Below are 17,735 nucleotides of genomic sequence, written 5' to 3'. Positions count from 1 at the left end.
GAGGGAGGGAGGGAGGGGGAGGGGGAGGCAGGTTGAAGGACAGACGGACCGGGATGTCAGATGAGGGAAAGGAACAAATTTCCTCTGATGTCTTTTATGCCTCGTCTTGTTGATCATTACTTCATGTTTGCCAACCTGTAATGAAAGCTGCTTCTCCCGTGTGGCAAACCTGCAACAATTAACCAAGGACACTTTCTTTTACTGATGGTTCGTTCGTTATGGTGATCAATAATTTGATGTACAGAATGGAGGTGGCGGTCTATATCTCGCTTCATCTGCATCTCACAAACACACTGATAACATCTAGCAGTTGAGATTAAAAGCAGTAGAAAAAGAAGGAGGGAGAGTGTCCCTGTGTTTTGCTCCTCTCGTCAGGAGGTGACACAGTTCCACATCAAAGCTGAGTTGTAGCTTATTAGCGTGGAGAGAGACTGGTGGTTCAAATGCTCATGCTCACTTTCCATTACACTTTTGGAGATTCATACTTATATCTGGGATAATTTGATCATCAAAGCAAACAAAGCGCTGCATGCGCTTCCTCCTCTACTTTTGCAGTTTATGTGTGATTTAGAGCCTGTTATGTGCCCTTGTCTAGGTAGCGTGGGGGGGGAACACAGGACAGTCTAAGAATATGTGAAAAGACAAAAGTAGGAGTAACGGTTTAACAAAAATAATTACAAAGGTTCTATTAAGTAGGAGAGATTTGAACAGCTGTGGTTGTGCCAAACAAATAGAAATGAAGATAACAAAACTACCTCTGGGAAATAAACAAACAAAATGGCTTCTCTTACTTCTCAAGCGTCCACCAAAATACAGAGGGAGCACCAACCAAGAACCTAATGTTTCTAGACACTCAGTACCTACGTGATGCACAAATGTACAGGGTACCCCAAACTTACCTACTTCCTCAACCTCTCACCACAAATCTGCACCTCTATCCGTGTCAGTGCATTACAACAAAAGCAACCCCCCCTCCCCCGCCCTCAGAACTTATCAATCTTCCTCCTTTTAAACTCAGGTGGTTGGCTTGCTTGTTTCAGGAACCCAGCTGCAGCCAGTTTGGGAAAAACAAGGGAGGAGGGGCAAAACAGACAGTAGTGACAGAACAGAACGCATGGTTTTTGCCTAACGATCACATTTAGTTACTGCACGTAAACGCGGTTCTTACCCACTGGGCGAGGATGAATCTCATATTTTTTCAATGTTCCACATGAACAATAACCTGTTTTGAATTATGAAGTATATGAAAGCTTCCATGAAAAACTAAAGTTTGCTCAGAGTTGAGATTCCGGGCCAGGAAAAACCGATGAGGCCACCTCCTGTGGTACCTTTGATCCATGCCAGCCCTTCATCCAGGAAGCAGCGCGACCGCATCCAACCTTCAGAATTCTAAAGCTGCCAAAACCTCGGGCAGCTTCTCAGGCTGCGGCCAAAGCATCCGCTCCCGAGGCAGAACAAGCATTTCCCTCAAGAAGGGACCAAGTCTTACCATGCACCCCCCCCGCCACCAATCATGGAATAAGGAGGAAGAAACAATAATAGCCACTTCCGATATGATGAGCAAGGCGGCTCAACCCCACCCGCAGGCTTTGCTCACTCCAGTGGCACCGTTCACCAGCAGTGTCCTAGAGCTCGGTTCTACTTACCGTTTGGACGACGGGACCCAGCCCCCAGCCCCCAACGCCCCATGAAGAGATGCATGGAACGGGTTTAGCAGTTGGCCACACTCAGCGGTCCAAAGGCCTGTCCGGACTTTTTCCCACTGTTTTACAGAATTAAAGTTGTTCGAACACGCAACAGTGGCGGGGTGTACTTCAGTCACAAGCACATGTTCGTCTCTCCTGCTTCTTTATGCGCCTGGGTTCATGTCACACCACTATATACTGTACCTACCACACAGGAAGTATCTCAGGTTCAGTATCAGTTAGATGGACATCACCACAGTAGTGGCTTACACCTACAGACAAGAGGGCTTGAGAGCCCTTTGGCTTCACCTGCTGGCACACAGACCGAAGGCCTCCTATATGGAGGGAATGCTGAACTGAGGTTCAACTGGCAACATGCGAGTATCTCAACCATAGGCATAACCATGCATCCATTGAGGGGGTCGTATCCCCCAAATGTTGAGAAAATCTGTTCCTCCCAATATACAGCAGAAAATATGTAAAATATATATGTTCTCCTTTTATGAACCCTGTCAATGGATTGGTCTCTTGGTTGGTTAGTGCGTCGGCCAGGCATCTTTCTCTCCAACGTGTCACTGAGAAACAAACTGGACCAACTTCAGCTGCTGGTGTGTCACGGTTACTGATACCGGAGTACGGGAGAACCCAAATGCACGACTCGTACACGATGGACAAGACAGGAGGGTTTTAATCAAGGTTCAGGCAGGGTCAAAACCGGGAGATCCGTCAGGAGGCAAACAAGTCCAGAGGGGCAGGCAGGTAATCCGTAGACGAGGACAGGCAGGGTCAGAATCAGGAGGGCACACAGACAGGCAGACAAATCCAAAACGGGGCAGGCAGGTAAATCGGGGTCGAGGAACAGACGAGGTCGGAATCGAGAAAAACAGGATGGCTTCGGGAAACGCTGGAAAACTTGGTAGAACACACAAGACAATCTGGCAGTGAGCAACAGAATGTGACTGGCTTAAATAGTGAGTGACTGACGAGGGAAGGCACCACAGGTGAGGGTGAGGAGAACCAGGTGCAGGAAATCAGGTGACGAGGTGGGAGGATCTGAAATGACAGGAGAGTTAGTGAACATGCAGTGGAGATGAAAAATAAACTATGATGTGGACGTATGTGTGACATGGTGAGGACAGACAGAGACTTTTCTACATCCTGCGCTGCACAGAGACCTGGGTCTGTGGATCGATACCGGACTGCGCGCTCCAGCTGGGGGGCTTTAAACTGCTCAGAACAGACTGCGACACGGAGCTCTCCGGCAAAACGAAGGGTGGAGGAATCTGCTTCTACTCCAACATCAGCTGGTGCAAAGACGTAACAGTGATCCTACAACAATTCAATTCAATTCATTTTATTTTTTATGGCCCAAAATCACAAATGACAAATTTGCCTCAGAGGGCTTTACAGTCTGTACACATGCAACATCCTGTGTCTCGAAACCCTCCCATCGGCACAGGAAAAACTCCCCAAAAAACGAAACGATCCTGGGACGGATGTCATGTGTACATTGTTCTCCTGATGTGGAATTGTTTATCATTAACCGTAAACCCTTTTACTCCCCGTGAGTTTGCTTCATTCATCTTGGTCGGTGTTTACATACCGCCGCCGGGCAACGTGCAGGAGGCACAGTGGACACACTACCAGATATGGTGTGTGGAGCACAACCAACCCGGAGTCCTTGGGGACTTTAACAAAGGGAACCTCAGTCATGAACTTCCTAAATACAAACAGTTTATTAAATGCCCAACCAGGAAGAGGTTGGCATTTTCTGAAAGACTGGCAGCATGGCACCATGCCCATTCAGAAGGGGCGGTGCTCCACTCTCCTTGAGACTGACGTGTTTAGTTCCAGCCGATCCTGGCTGGAAGATTGCAATGGGAGCCGTAGGCGTTCCCCATGTGGGGCACAAAACAAATGCTGTAGAAAATATCTTAATTTTCTGAAATGATATATGGAAGCCTAAGAAATAGAGAAATCAACAGGGATTTATTAAAGGGAGTTAAAAACACAACAAGAGCTTGTTGACAGAAACAACCACACTTTACTCAAACTTAAAATCCTCTCTCTTTCTTTATGAATTCATGTCGCATTATCGCACATCACTAACTCAGTGTCTTCCCTGGAGTCTTTGTGCTTTCTGGCCTCACCGGTTTCCATGGATCATAGTTCTATCTGGACTGTGGTCCTGGTGTGGCCCTGCTGACACCTGCCACTTCTAACACTATTATTAGTCCCATTACTATTACTCTTAAATTCTTTTCCCCTGGAGTGTCCTTGGCTTCACTCAGGTTTCTGTGGATGGTGGTTGTTCCTGCACTGGTCCAACTGGTCCTGCCTGACATCCACACATTACTACTTTTTCATTTCATTGCTAATCTACCACATCAGCCCGAGCTATTAATATTAGGAGTCATTTTAAATCATAATGTGGCCTACCACTACTAATATTTGAATAATTAGCATTGCACGTAAATCTTTAATGTTGTTCATTCCGTACACATGACATATTTTGCTATGCTGATATCTGCACCTTACTCTCAGGCTTCTTCCTTTTTTTCTTCGCTTTGAAGGGTCTTTTTGGGGGGAGCTTTTCTTGTGCCGATGGGACGGTTCCGAGCCCGAGGATGTTGCATGTGCACAGATTGTGAAGCCATCTGAGGAAAATGTGTCATTTGTTATTCTGGGCTGTACAAAATAAATCAAGTTGAGCCCTGTCAGTGTAGTCTGAAGCTTCTTTTACATTCGACTCGTTGGGGTTACCACTTGGATGAACCCTCCTAGTCTTTCACTCAAAGTTATTTTACAGTCGTTTTCTCGTCTCAGTCTGGCATTAAGTTTAAAAAATGTCCGACGGTGAGTGCATGGCTGGATACTCTATACTGTACAGCCTTCCAACTGCTCAACAAAGGCAGATGGAAAAAAGATAGGAGCAGTGAGAGTTTAACGCTTTACCTGCTAATCATTTTGTCTCGGTGTCTCTTTGAATGCATGTGTGTTAGTGTATGTCTTAGGTGGATAGGAAAATTCAATTTTCCTTTTTTTTCACACATTGTTTTGATCTGATTTTCAATACGGCTCACGTCAATATTCATTTGCCTGAGTCCAGACGGGCGTCAGCGGTGAGCTGCCATCATTCAGTGCTGACAGTGAGTTTGTTTCTGTTTGTTCCTGAGACCACGTGGCCCCGTGTGTCGCTGTTGTTTCGGCAGCATCGGTGTCTTTGTGCTCTCCAGCCCTGCTTGTGCAGACCCAGAGGATGAATTGTGCTGTGAAGTTCTTGTGTCAGCAGAGACAACCACCGACGCTCTCCTGAGGGCCTTTTTTGCGCGATTGCCAGCGGCATTATTTTGTTCCCTTTGATGAAAAACCATTGTCACCTGACAGCAGTTTGCAGCTTTACTCCTCTTCTTGAGTGTGTTGATTTGAACAGGGAGGCAGATCTGTCTTTTGCACAACTGGATTATTTTTGGAGAAAGTGATTTTTTTTTTTGTGAAGTGGTAAATCATGAATTAAAGATGAAGCTGAAGTTTTGCTTTCGCAGAGCGGGGCTGGTGCTGAATAACAAGAAGCTGGATCATTTCTACAAATACCATTTGCATCACATCCCACTTTATTCTACAAAAGCACAACCTACTTTGGGCCTGTGTTTATATTGTTGGGAAACTAGAACTATTAAAATTCCTCAGCCAGTGTAAATAGAAAGATCTCTAACATAAAAAGCCAACTTTCCATTGCTTGCCCTAGTCCATGCTGTTGTCATGGCAACCATGACCAGTGGCACACAGACCATACGCCTAATTATAGACCAGAACGACAAGCTATGCGACGATTAAGCGCCCCCCCCCCATCCCAGGATCTTAATGTGCATCTAAAAAGCACAACTAGAGAGTCATTCTCAACGTAATGTGTCAGAGGACATGCGTGGGAGAATAATTCATGGAAGATTGAAGTGCTGTGATGTGTTATCGTCATCGTCGGGGGGGCAAATAGGGAAATGGCTCCCGAGGACAACAATCAGAGAGGATTAACAAGCCCCCACCGGCTTCTCACGGCTTCCTGATCCTCCCATAGAAAGACAAGGGCGGGACAGTTTCCCAGCGGAGCACTATTGATTAGATAAAGTATCACTGTGGTATCATTCATTTCGTCTTGTTTGAATCGTGGTTGTCCGGTCTAGTGCCGTCAACCTAAAAGGGCCTTTCCCTGGGCCACCGGCTCAAAGATGCACTTGTTGAGGTGTACGTAGTGTCCCACAATCTGAGCCAAATCTTAGTGTCACATGGTATCTAATAAGCAGTGGGGTAACGCTGATTGTGTCTGACACTCAGGGGTCCGCAGTTGCTGAATAAAAAAGAGCCGGGAAACGACTTGCACGCTCTACATACTCAATCCGAAGTGGGCTATGCTGAACGGTGAACATTAAGTAACGCATTGAAACACAGAGCTACGCATGGCTAAAGCTAACGTCAGCAGTAGCGTTCATGCAACCTACGTTACACTATTCCTGCAGGTTTAGTCTGACGCGCAGGAGGCCTTTTCACAAATTGCAAGGACTTTACAAATCTTCACTCCAAATGGAGTTTAAAACGTGCCAGTTCCTGTTTAACTGAAAAGGTTCCTCCGTAGAAACAATTAAACATAAGCACTTATCTTTACCTTTAACTAACTAACTTTAAATCCTCAAAACCAGCCAGAAAATGAAGAAAATCTGAAACTATTGGATGAAAGTCTACAGAACAGGACCAGAAAGTTTGCGTGACTCTACGTCATCCATCTTCTCATTTAAACGGATTATTGTCTTCACAGAGTATCTGACTTGCTGAGTTGTAATTGGCACATATTTCCCTTTTAGTATTGAAGTTGTTGGTATGACTGATCATATATGTATGAGAAGGAGACATCCTTTTGCAATTTGTAAGCTTTGATCAGGCTTTAGATGTTCTTTACTGAAAATGTAATTACATGGATTGCGGGTGTGGGGGTGTATGAGGGTCATTAGATTTGTTATTTGATGTGTGACAAGGTGAACAATAAAACAAATATTCAATTGTAGGCTGTAATAATGAGGAAGTAAAATGAGAAAAGTAATATGAAAGAATGAATCACTCTTTGAAAACAAGACAAGAACAATGATCCCAAGTCATGAATAATAATATTCTCAGTTGTGTTCCACTGCTGAAGGATCGATCTGAGTGATGAGGTGTGAAACGCCTTTGTTTTTAACCATGTACAATCTGTGCGCTTCGGGGGGGAATCAATGCCAATCCCCCAATTTGCTTACAAGGGTTTGTTTCAACTCGATGCCTCGTACATCTCGATACCTCTGGACGGGATTTAAAGGGGACGCTTGGTATTTGAGTCATTTTGTGTTGGCTGAAGGCTACACATGTCACTGAGACCCCCCCCCCCCCTTCTCTGTGATGCAACAGTAAACGACAGGTTGATTACAACCATTCAAAAGGGTCCCAGTTTTCTGAAACCCTTAATGAAAGACTGTCGGATTTAACCTCTAGCTATGTGAAAGATAGAGAACAAATGCATTCATCACCGGGGTCAAGGGTCAATGGTAAGCTCTGCCGCAATTAAATGTTTGTTCTTTTTCAATGAGCTCTGTAATTTATGCTCACTTGATACAGCAATCCAATATGTTGCATTACGTGACCTGTAAGGAGATAAAGGTCAATTTACCCACATTAAAAAAAATGTATTTTCTCACTGCAAATTCTTTTTACTTTTGATAATCTAAACACCATAAAATGACTACATGAAATCATAGTTTAATTTTTTTTTGCTAATTATTAGCTTAGATAAACACGTCTGTCATGTCTTGTGTGATAAATACAAAGAAAGAAAAGGCAGATTATGCATTTAGCATAGAGAATGAAGCTGTAGTACTCAGCAAGCTTGGCTCTGGTTAAATCCGTTGTAAAAAGGACATTTTCTAAATCTGCAATTTTTTGTAAAACAAAAAAAATGTGTCTACTTTTGGTCATCTTTACTAATTAACACAGTTTTACTAGTCTTTGATGTTGTGAATGCATTTATTGATTTATATCATAGAAAACGTTCGTTATCTACCACATCAGCTGCAACTATTATATAAATCATAATGTGGCCTACTACTACTACTACTACTACTACTACTACTACTATTTGAATCATTTCTGTCAAATTCATTGCATGAAATGTCTTTTATTTTGTACATTCTATGATTTATATCACGTTCACTTCCGCTTGTCTGCAGATATTATTTTATGCATCAAACCAAAAACTTAACTCAAAGAAAAATGTTCACTGTGATATAGGGAGTTAGAATTGAAAAAGTTTGGATTCTTTTCTAGGTTATAGGACGCAATCTTGCATCATTATGGACTCAAAGCCAACATTAAGCAGACCAGCTTTACTAGTCTTTGCTACACGAGTCTAAAGCAAGATGAAAAGGATCCACACCTCTTTAAATTCAGCCTGTTCACAATAACACACTGGATCCTGGCAAGGATCCGGAAGGGTGACTCTGTCCTTTTCAGGTGTGGACCTCCACTACCCGAGCACCTCGACTTCAAAGGAAGTCAATTTTCACTTCCACGGGGCGACTGATCCGCCGCCGTCCTCTCCTCTGTTCTCTCTGCGTCCAGCCAGTCGTTTCCATCGAAGGACGATTACAAAGAATCTGTCACCCAGGAAATCTCCACACTTTATTTCCTCTCAGACAAAGAGCCCGTGATAGGTGATGAGTTTGTAGCTGCTGGGGGATTTGACAGACTCCAGGGGAATAATAAAGCAATTTCAGGCTGCCAGAAAAGTCGGAGGACGGAGAGGGAAAAACATACATGAGGAGATATAAATCACCCGTGTGACGGCTACAGTTTTTTTGGGGGGTAAAATGAGACAGTTAAATTGTACAGAGAGATGAGTGGCTGGACCCGAGCGTAACTGTGCTGTCAAAATTGCACAGTGGGCCAAATAAAGACGAATTGTAAAAGAATGAACACTCTAAAATAAAAGGGGGGAGGGGCTAAATAGCCGATACCGGTATTACAATAGTATACTTTATTTCCACCCACTAACACGTCACAAAGTGACACAAAGATGTATCGACCACATGGAAATAAAAACAAGAATTACAATATCATTCATAACATTTCTTTATATAACATAAAATGACATAACTTGTGCAGTGCTCAATGTATATTGAAGAACATTCATTAGGTAGGACGGGTTGAACGAGAGAAGGAAATAAAAGCAACTGAAGCAAGGGTTCAAATTAAAATACATTGAAATCTTGTTGAAAACTAAAAATGAATGTTTCCTATTTAAGCATTAGTGTTAATTAGCTGTTTATCCAGTAAAGAATTAGATGCCAAATCAATTTAGTTCAATTCTATTTATTTTGTATAGCCCAAAATCACAAATTAGCCCTACATGTGGTACCCATGTGCCATCCTCTGTCCCAGAACCCGACCTCCCCAAAAAAAACCGTTTGATAGGGAGTAAACGGAACAAAGGATCCGAATGTGTGCTTAGAATGATACACACATTAAAGGTGTAAGCAATCAGGACCATGGGAGACAATCACTGAGAATGACAGGACAGGGCAGGAAGTGAAGTTACCCCAGGGACAACGAGGCAGGAAACTACAAAATAAAACAGGAAACTAACCCACACTGTGACAGCTTAACTAAATGACACGGCTCATTTGTTTTGTGTCTTTTACAGTTGGAATACTGGAAGAAAATCTCCCCAAACATTCCTCACTCGATTATTATTGATCACGGTAGAAATGACCAAACAACGTCTCGCATCACAGAACAGCTCTCGACAACCTGGCTGTGTAGGAAGCATCCCACTAGATATTGTAAATCCTCACATACAGAGCCTTTTGGAGGCACAGTCTCACAGCCATATTTCACCATGACAGCAGCAACTACTTTGAAACCGCCCCTCAACTTTTACTTTAATTTTCTCCCCTGACATCCCATCCATCAATAACTGTCACGTTATGAAGTTCGAGCAGGAGAAAATAGTGTTTTTCTTTCCCACTCATCAATCGACATTACCAAATGTTCAGGTTCAGCTCAAACCGCCCAAATTACCTGCCGCGTTGTTTTTGGCGACATGTGGTGACAGCGGCTCGGTGCAAGTTCTTGAAAAACAGCACCACGTGACCTTTGCTCTCCGGATGCATTGAATCCTTTGGCAACACTTTAAAAATCAATTAAATCTACTTCATGTTGACTGCTCAAAACAGGAAAACTGTCCGGTTGGGCCACCGTGGTCTGAGAAATGGGATAGGGGGGGGGGGGGGGGGGGGACGGATGCTTTAAGTGGGTCCCTTTCTGCAGACAGGGACACTCGCGCTTCATTTGACGGGTCAGCGTGGAGCGAGAAAGGAGTCAACCTCTTCCCGTGGTGATATGAAGCGTCATGGCTGTGCCCCGATTTCTATGCAACGCAGGTGTGTACTTACAGATTGGAGGTCGTTGGGGGATAGAAGGGCTTTGATTGAGAGCTGCGCGGTGAGTAATGCTCTCCCACACCCACGTAAACAAAGCAAACCCCAATCCCCTTCACACCGACACACAGTCTCGCTCCTCCGATTCCCCTCTGCTGCGCCTCGCCACGCAGTGCAGCGCTCTGGTTCAACAATTCCCCCCATGGGGAGCGAGGGAGGCAGCGTCGGGCCCAGCCAACCATTGGAAACTCATTATTACAATAGTAAGTGATGGATCATTTCCAAATGATCTCCACGTACACCTTAACAATTAAATCACCAGCCAGGCAATTACAGGCAGGCAGTATAGTGGTGGGGCGGTGATAAATTGCCGGACTTTAACCTTTGGGCTAGCGGACAGATTACACTTATTAAACCACAGCAGTATTGGACCTAATAAATCCGTTGCGCGGTCATATCAGCCTGCATAACTGCAGAGTGGACATTCTTCTGTGCTGGCAGAGGAGCGGGTCCAGTTGTGTTTGAGGGGAGAACACAGCAGAAGGATAGTGAGGTCACACACATCTCTCACTCCTTTCATTTTGTACTCCACCACTTTGGTTCCCCAAACCACTTGATCCTCTCAGAACATGCACACTTCTCAGAAGATGAATCCCATAGATTGTATTTTTGCTGGTCCTCAAACTCGTATCCCAGTGCAATCACCAGGTCAAAATCACTTTGCTTAAAGCTAGGTTTTATGATCAAATACCTAATTACTAGTGCTGGGCATGAAAATAATACATTCAAAAGTAGTGTATTGCGCACTTTTATTTGAGCAAACACTTTCGTTTTATATATCGTATCCATCAATAATCTCTGTTCAGCAGCAGATGTTCCTGTTAGAGTGAAGTGTTCCAGCACAGCTGGGATTTACTGTGCAGGGACTTCTTAGTCTTTGAGGTGCATGTTTGTACTGGATTCTTAGTCAAAAAAAAGAAAAACACACACACACACACACACACACCATTCACGTTGGATGCAGTCGGAGGAAGTCCGAGGAGTGAGGGGATAGCTCCAGCTCTCGGGTAGTTTCCACGGGACATTGTGAATAGCGCTTGTGTAGTCTTTAAAAAGTGATGGTATCTTTAAAAAGATGCCTTAAAAAGGGATAAATGCCCTAAGTAAGTAAAGTAGTTTTGCACACTTTGAATGCATACAACACCCACAGCTCTCTCCATCCTGAGCTACGGTCTTGCTTTCTCCAAGGTAACTTCTGCGCAAAGACGCTAACTACGTTAAAATATATTGTAGCATTAATCGCATAGACCAACCCCCCCCCTCAAAAACTACCGCATGTTTAGACTGGTCCGGCACGCGTGACATCAAATTGGACAGTATGTGGCCCCCTAAAATGAGTTTGACACCACTGCTGTAGAGATTTATCTGCTGACTCATCATTTCCCAGCAAGCAGCTGTCTCAGCTCATCTCAGGTCATTGATTAGCAATCGGGTCCACATTTTTATTATAGTGATCAATAGTTTTGAAACTACAGAACTAAACTAAAATGAAGCAGAGAGTGAATTGGCACACCACACACACCAGAGTTTAGCAGTGAAGAGTCAGACAACTACCTGAATGTAACACAGCGGAAAAAAGGTGTCTTTCCTTAAACAATCAACCTCATAACCTCATGAAAGCAGAACACCTTCCCCTGATAGAACGGTGCACGGTATCGTACAACAGTTTAATCAAGAGAGGTGCTGCTGAGATGTGACACACACACACACACACACATTTATGACTCCAAATTATATAAATTTGCAGCATTATGAGCCACCTCGGAAACAAGAACATCGGCAGAAACAATCATTCTTGTCAAAGAAGTAGTGAATATGATGGGATGCTTGTTATATAGTTTGTGCCACTAAAGGGAAAGAGGTATTTTGTGCATTGAAGATGGATGGTGTTCCTGCACTATTTTGATTTGCTCCAATAATGCTGTGTGAAGTTGTGTTAAGCTCGGTCATGTTTCTGGTAGCAAAAAGCTTTTTATTAAACTGGTTAGAGGCTGATAACATGGAGAGAAGCACATTTACTGTGAGTGAATTCTAAAATGACTTTAAAGAGAAGGAACAACAAGCCTTCAAAGAGTGGAGCATTCATTGATAATTTTGTCCATGATAAAAATCCAGATATTCTTTTTTATGCCTTGCACACTATGTTAAAATCCCATGTGAGCGTGCCAAATATAAAGACATTTAAAGACAGAGTTTGAGTCAAAGTAAATTCAAGTTAATCATTTGTAGTATTGCCTAGGGCAGCCAATGGGCTGGAGCCGGCCCTGATTGTCATAGAGCTGTAAAGTGGGACTGAAAATGCAATTTTGTTTTCCCATTGGCAGAAAATGTGATTCACGGCATACCTGCCGCTTGGAGTTGATCCGAAATACAAGAGACTCTAACAAATATCTTGGTGCTTGACTTGAATGAACTTTACCTCACATTGTGCCTTTCTGCAAAAACGGTCAAGCTTAAAATTCCGCTAGGTGCACCACCAACAGTGGACGGGATTTAAAGATGACAGCACTGAGAAGCCTGGAGCTAAACACCAGCTAAGACGAATTGGACCTGAAGCCCTTTCGACGCTCTGGGCCAAGAAGTGGACGTTGGTGGAGCAGTGGACCCACAGAACCTGCTGTCTGTGTCTCTTGTGTGGTCTTGGCCAGGTCATCATCGAAAATGAAAGTTGGTTCTCAATTGATTTTACCTGGTTAAATAAAGGTCAAATAAATAAATAAAAACATGAACACACTCTCAGTAATCCATCATTTTGATCTTTAATATATGTAAGTCTAACTGGTGGGGTTTGAAAAAGTTGGCCTTTTCATCTGGTTGTTTGGAAACAAGCTGTTTATTTCTTTCACTTCTGAAGTCAGATCAATTTTACATCTCCACGGAAATAAATGCGAGCAGCCAATGGCAAAACAGAGCTTACAGTTGATTAACTGTGACACAAAAACTCACATAGAACTGTCAGAGGAGACAAGATGACGCCAGAGGAATCAGTTTAAATCGGATGGATGAACAGGGAGTCAATGGTGGGGCAATAACAGCAAGCCAGCAAATGACATGCTAATGTACAATTTAAAGAGAAAAGATCTCAACAAACAATTTCCTTTCACAATGATGAGGACCGATTCACTGAAAACACGGTGCTGCTGCTAAGGAGCTTAATTAACCGGCTCTATGTTCTGTAGAGGCAGAGCCATGCGTTTGACAGTTTCTTTGTGGCCGCCCTCCTCCGTCTCTTTGATCTTTCATTAAAACACCCACGCATGCATCCCCTGTTACTTGAAACACCTAGTAATATATGAAGAATGCAATATTTGAAATGGCTAGGGAGCAGGTGGGAATTTCAATTCTTTGCACAGAGAAAGAGGACTCTCTGTTACATCATTGTACAAAGTATGTTTCACTTCCATTTCATTCCCAGGTCTGTTAGAGATAGTGGGACTTTGTTCTCGGCTAAAAAGAGATAATTCACACAGGATTGCTGTTGATTTTGTTAAAACATAAGACATCATTTTCCAAATGTGTTAGTTCAACTAGTAAAACTAGTTACTTTTTCTATAAGACTATTTGAATCACTTTCTCCAGATGAAAGTCTAAAGTCAAAATCCTAATCATTTTGTTTAGGAGTATGAATGCCATTTCTAGAGCAACCTGCCCAGTTGGATCATGGTTTTAACTGGTCCTGCTTCCTGCCATCACACCCGCTGCTACTTACACCATCATTATTATTAGTCACATTACTGGCATTTTCATCACAAATACACACAGCAGACTTTTTCTCTGCCCTCTCCTCAGATTTCTGTGGAAGGTGGTTCTCTCTGGGTGCTGGTCCTGCCTGACATCCAGTGTTTACCCCCCCCCCCCCCCACCCACCTTCCATTGGGTGGTCTAATTCATTGGGTGGTCTAATTCTAATGTCCGCGGCTAGATTCAAATTGTCAAAAGGACCTTTGCATCTGGCTTATACATCAAATGATGTTTATGCAGCATTTTCTGATAAAATTGCCAAAAGGAAGCATATACGGGGTTTAATAAAATCGGTCCAAGCACAGAACCTTGTGGGACTCCGTGACCAACATTGGTGCTTATCGAGGATTCACGTTGACAAACACAAACTGCGATCGATCCGATAAATACAACTTAAACCTTGCAAACCGTTGTCGAAAGTCACAGATCTGATTTACGACTGCTTTTTCAACGATTTTAGAGGACTGGAAGATTAATGATAGGTCTGTAGTTAGCCAGCACCTTTGGAGCTAGAGTAGGTTTCTTAAGTAGAGGTTTAATTACAGCTACCTTGAAGGACTGTGGTACATGTCCTGTCAACACAAATTCAAAATATCCAGTAAAGACGTGCTAACTAAAGGAAATACTTTCTTAAGCAGCCTAGTCAGATCCAAGAGACAGGTAGAAGGTTTTTGATGGGAGAGGACCCACAGCTGCATCCAAGCTTCCTGCAGCTTAGGGCACGGACTTTGAGAAATGAGATAGACATTGAGGATACTGGCCTGGGGCTCTGTACACTAGGCTTTCAAATGAGTTATAGTCTGGTTCAGATGTCTTTCTTTTCCGCAAATATCCATTGTACTATAGCTATCAGATAGAGGGCAACACACACAACGACTGTGTCAGTAGTACTGTGATAATAAGTGTAAAATATAAAAAGGAAAGGAATAAAAGACTGTTACAGGAGGAACAGGATAATATCATTATTGACTTCCCCATGACCATGGAGCTACATTCATGGTCTTACCTGCCTTTATACAAGCAAATCATTTACCACTTATTCTACCACTTATGGTCAAAAGAAGTGCATTGTGCATTGCAAAGGCCATATCAGAATAAGCTCAGCTATGACGTTAAAAGCAATCAGGTGCCTGTATTTTGTATTTCTTGTTGTTACCATCATGGCTGTGTTATTATGTAGGACTGCTGGACCAGCAAAAGACAGGTGAATGAACCAGATTAGCTGTGCTTTGTCTCCACTGACAACAGGATTGATGGTAAGCAGTGTTGTGCATGAACGTGTTTATTGAACGATAGTTCATGAACTCGTTCATATTTTGGGCGAACGTGAACTGAACGTACTGTATTAATGCCCGATGAACGTCACTGTGAACTCGTTCATTCTGGTGTCTGTGAACGGCGCGTTCTTTCAGGTTAACATCGTTCAATAGGGTGCCAGATTTCTATAGAAATCACACCGTAAACACGCCTTAATAAGTAGCGGAAAAAACACCCGATCGGGCAACACCAGCCACCAGTGTCGCACCGCCGCATGAGGATGTACTGTAGGGGTGAACGCTGCATCTGCTGCTAGTGTGGAGTGAATGTACAGCAACATTAAAGCAACAAAGGGGAAATGCTGTCCCCTCAATGCTAATGTAAACCCTGGTTGGATAAGGATTCAAAATTGGATATGAAGATGAAATCTGATGCATAGCTTCAGTGTTAAAACTGATCAAATAATCTGTGGTTCTGGGCTGTGGCAATAATTTTGAAAAATTAGTTGGAACTGTGAACTTGGTTTAAATATTTTGAAGTTTGAACTATGAACTGAACTAGTTCATTTTAAAATGTGTGAACTGAACTTTGAACTAGTTCATGTAGAAAGTGAACTTTCCCAACACTGATGGTAAGATGTTTCTTTTGTGTAAAGTTTCACGAGAACAGATGATTATCCTCAGTGTCAGGTTGGGACATGGCTGGACCCAAATGCAGAACGGACAGACACAGCCGTCAGGAGGTGAGTGAATACTTTATTAATCAACACGACTGGAGGTGCAGCAGGAGCGGGCGTGAGGGGTGCAGGTGAAGGAGGGGGTCCCGGGTGATGATCTCCTTGACAGTGCGCGGTGCCCGGTGGTCCTCCCACGTGCAGGAACAGACAGGTGTAACTGAAACCAAGGAGGTGAGACAAGAGGTGAGTAACAGGATTTAAACTGAATGACAAGAGAACTACTTTCGGCTCTCGGCTCGACTGGGTGCTGGTCACTGAGACTCGCGAAGACTGAGGTCGACATACGTGACGTGAGTAACGATCCGACGTCGGCCGGTTGTCAGGCTCTCCCTCTTATCCCCTGGTGATTGTGGCTCCGGTGCAGGTGTGCGATTGCAGAGCTGAGACAGGTGCGTGCGAAGCCAACCTCTCCCAGATCCACCAGAGGGAGACCTAAACCAGCCTTTACCTGGGTCCAGAGGGAGGGACTCTGACAGTACCCCTCCCCCCACGACCGCCACCAGGCGGTCCACCTGGAGCCCCCGGCTTCCGCCGATAAAACTCCCGGATCATGCTGGGGTCCAGGATCAGGCGCCGGGAAACCCAACACCTCTCTTCCGGCCCATAACCCTCCCAGTCTACCAAAAACTGGTAGCCCCTCCCTCGGCGTCGGGAGTCCATAACCCTCTTTACTGTATAGGCTGGGGCCCCGTCAATAATTCGGGGAGGCGGCAGAGGAGGTGGGGGGGGAAGGAGGTGACAAACCGATACCGGTTTAACGCAGGACACATGGAACGCTGGGTGTACCCGAAGGGACCGAGGGAGCTTGAGACGGACCACCGTGGGGTTGATGATGCGTTCGATGGGGAAGGGGCCGATGAACCTTTGCAATAGTTTCCTGGAGTCCGTGCGGAGGGGCAGGTCTTTGGTTGACAGCCATACCTTGTCTCCAACAGAGTATGAGGGTGCCGGGGTGCGTCGGCGGTTAGCCTGTTGCTGGTACTGCTCAGAGGCTCTCAGCAAGTATGCCCGGGCGCGGTGCCAGGTCCGATGGCATCGGCGAAACTGCTGCTGTATCGAAGGTACGGCCAGCTCCTTCTCCTGGGACGGGAACAAGGGAGGTTGATAGCCGTAAACACACTGGAATGGAGACATACCTGTCGCTGTGGTGGGAAGCGTGTTGTGGGCGTACTCCGCCCAAGGGATCTGCTCAGACCAGGTGGAGGGTTCAGAGGAAGCCAGGCATCGTAGGGTAGACTCCATCTTCTGGTTGGCCCTCTCTGCCTGGCCGTTAGTCTGAGGATGGAACCCGGAAGAGAGGCTGGCAGTAGCTCCCACTGCCGTGCAAAAGGCCCTCCACACTGCTGATGCAAACTGAGGGCCGCGGTCCGAAACAATGTCGGTAGGCAGGCCATGAATACGGAATACCTCCCTCACCATAATGTCCGCTGTCTCTTTGGCCGTTGGGAGCTTGGGCAAGGGCAGGAAATGAGCAAATTTACTGAACCTGTCCACGATCGTTAACACCACCGTGTTACCCCTGGACGTGGGAAGTCCAGTGACAAAGTCCATGGCTAGGTGGGACCAGGGACGATGAGGGATGGGCAATGGCCTCAATAGCCCCATGCTTGGCCGGTTAGAGCCCTTGTTCCGTGCGCACACCGGACAAGCCGCCACGTACATCCGAACATCCTCCCCCATAGCAGGCCACCAGAACCGTCGTCGCAGAAAGGACATGGTACGTGCGACGCCCGGGTGACAGGTCAGCTTGGAGGCATGGCCCCACTCCAACACTGCCGGTCGCGTCCCCTCGGGGACAAA

At 44.8% G+C, this 17,735-nt stretch overlaps 1 long non-coding RNA gene across 1 annotated transcript; it reads right to left on the bottom strand.

Moving 5' to 3' along the window:
• Positions 1–15,937: 15,937 nt before the first annotated feature.
• On the bottom strand, positions 15,938–16,919 carry LOC134107836 (uncharacterized). The gene is made up of 2 exons (XR_009942826.1): positions 16,221–16,919; positions 15,938–16,092 (listed from the first exon to the last, which is right to left on the bottom strand). It is a non-coding gene; the product is annotated as an uncharacterized LOC134107836 (long non-coding RNA).
• Between the last annotated feature and the right edge of the window lie 816 nt (positions 16,920–17,735).

The sequence above is a fragment of the Pungitius pungitius genome, chromosome 20 (assembly GCF_949316345.1).
Source record: "Pungitius pungitius chromosome 20, fPunPun2.1, whole genome shotgun sequence".
Lineage (NCBI taxonomy): Eukaryota > Metazoa > Chordata > Actinopteri > Perciformes > Gasterosteidae > Pungitius > Pungitius pungitius.
This window is presented reverse-complemented; position numbering and strand designations above follow the sequence as displayed.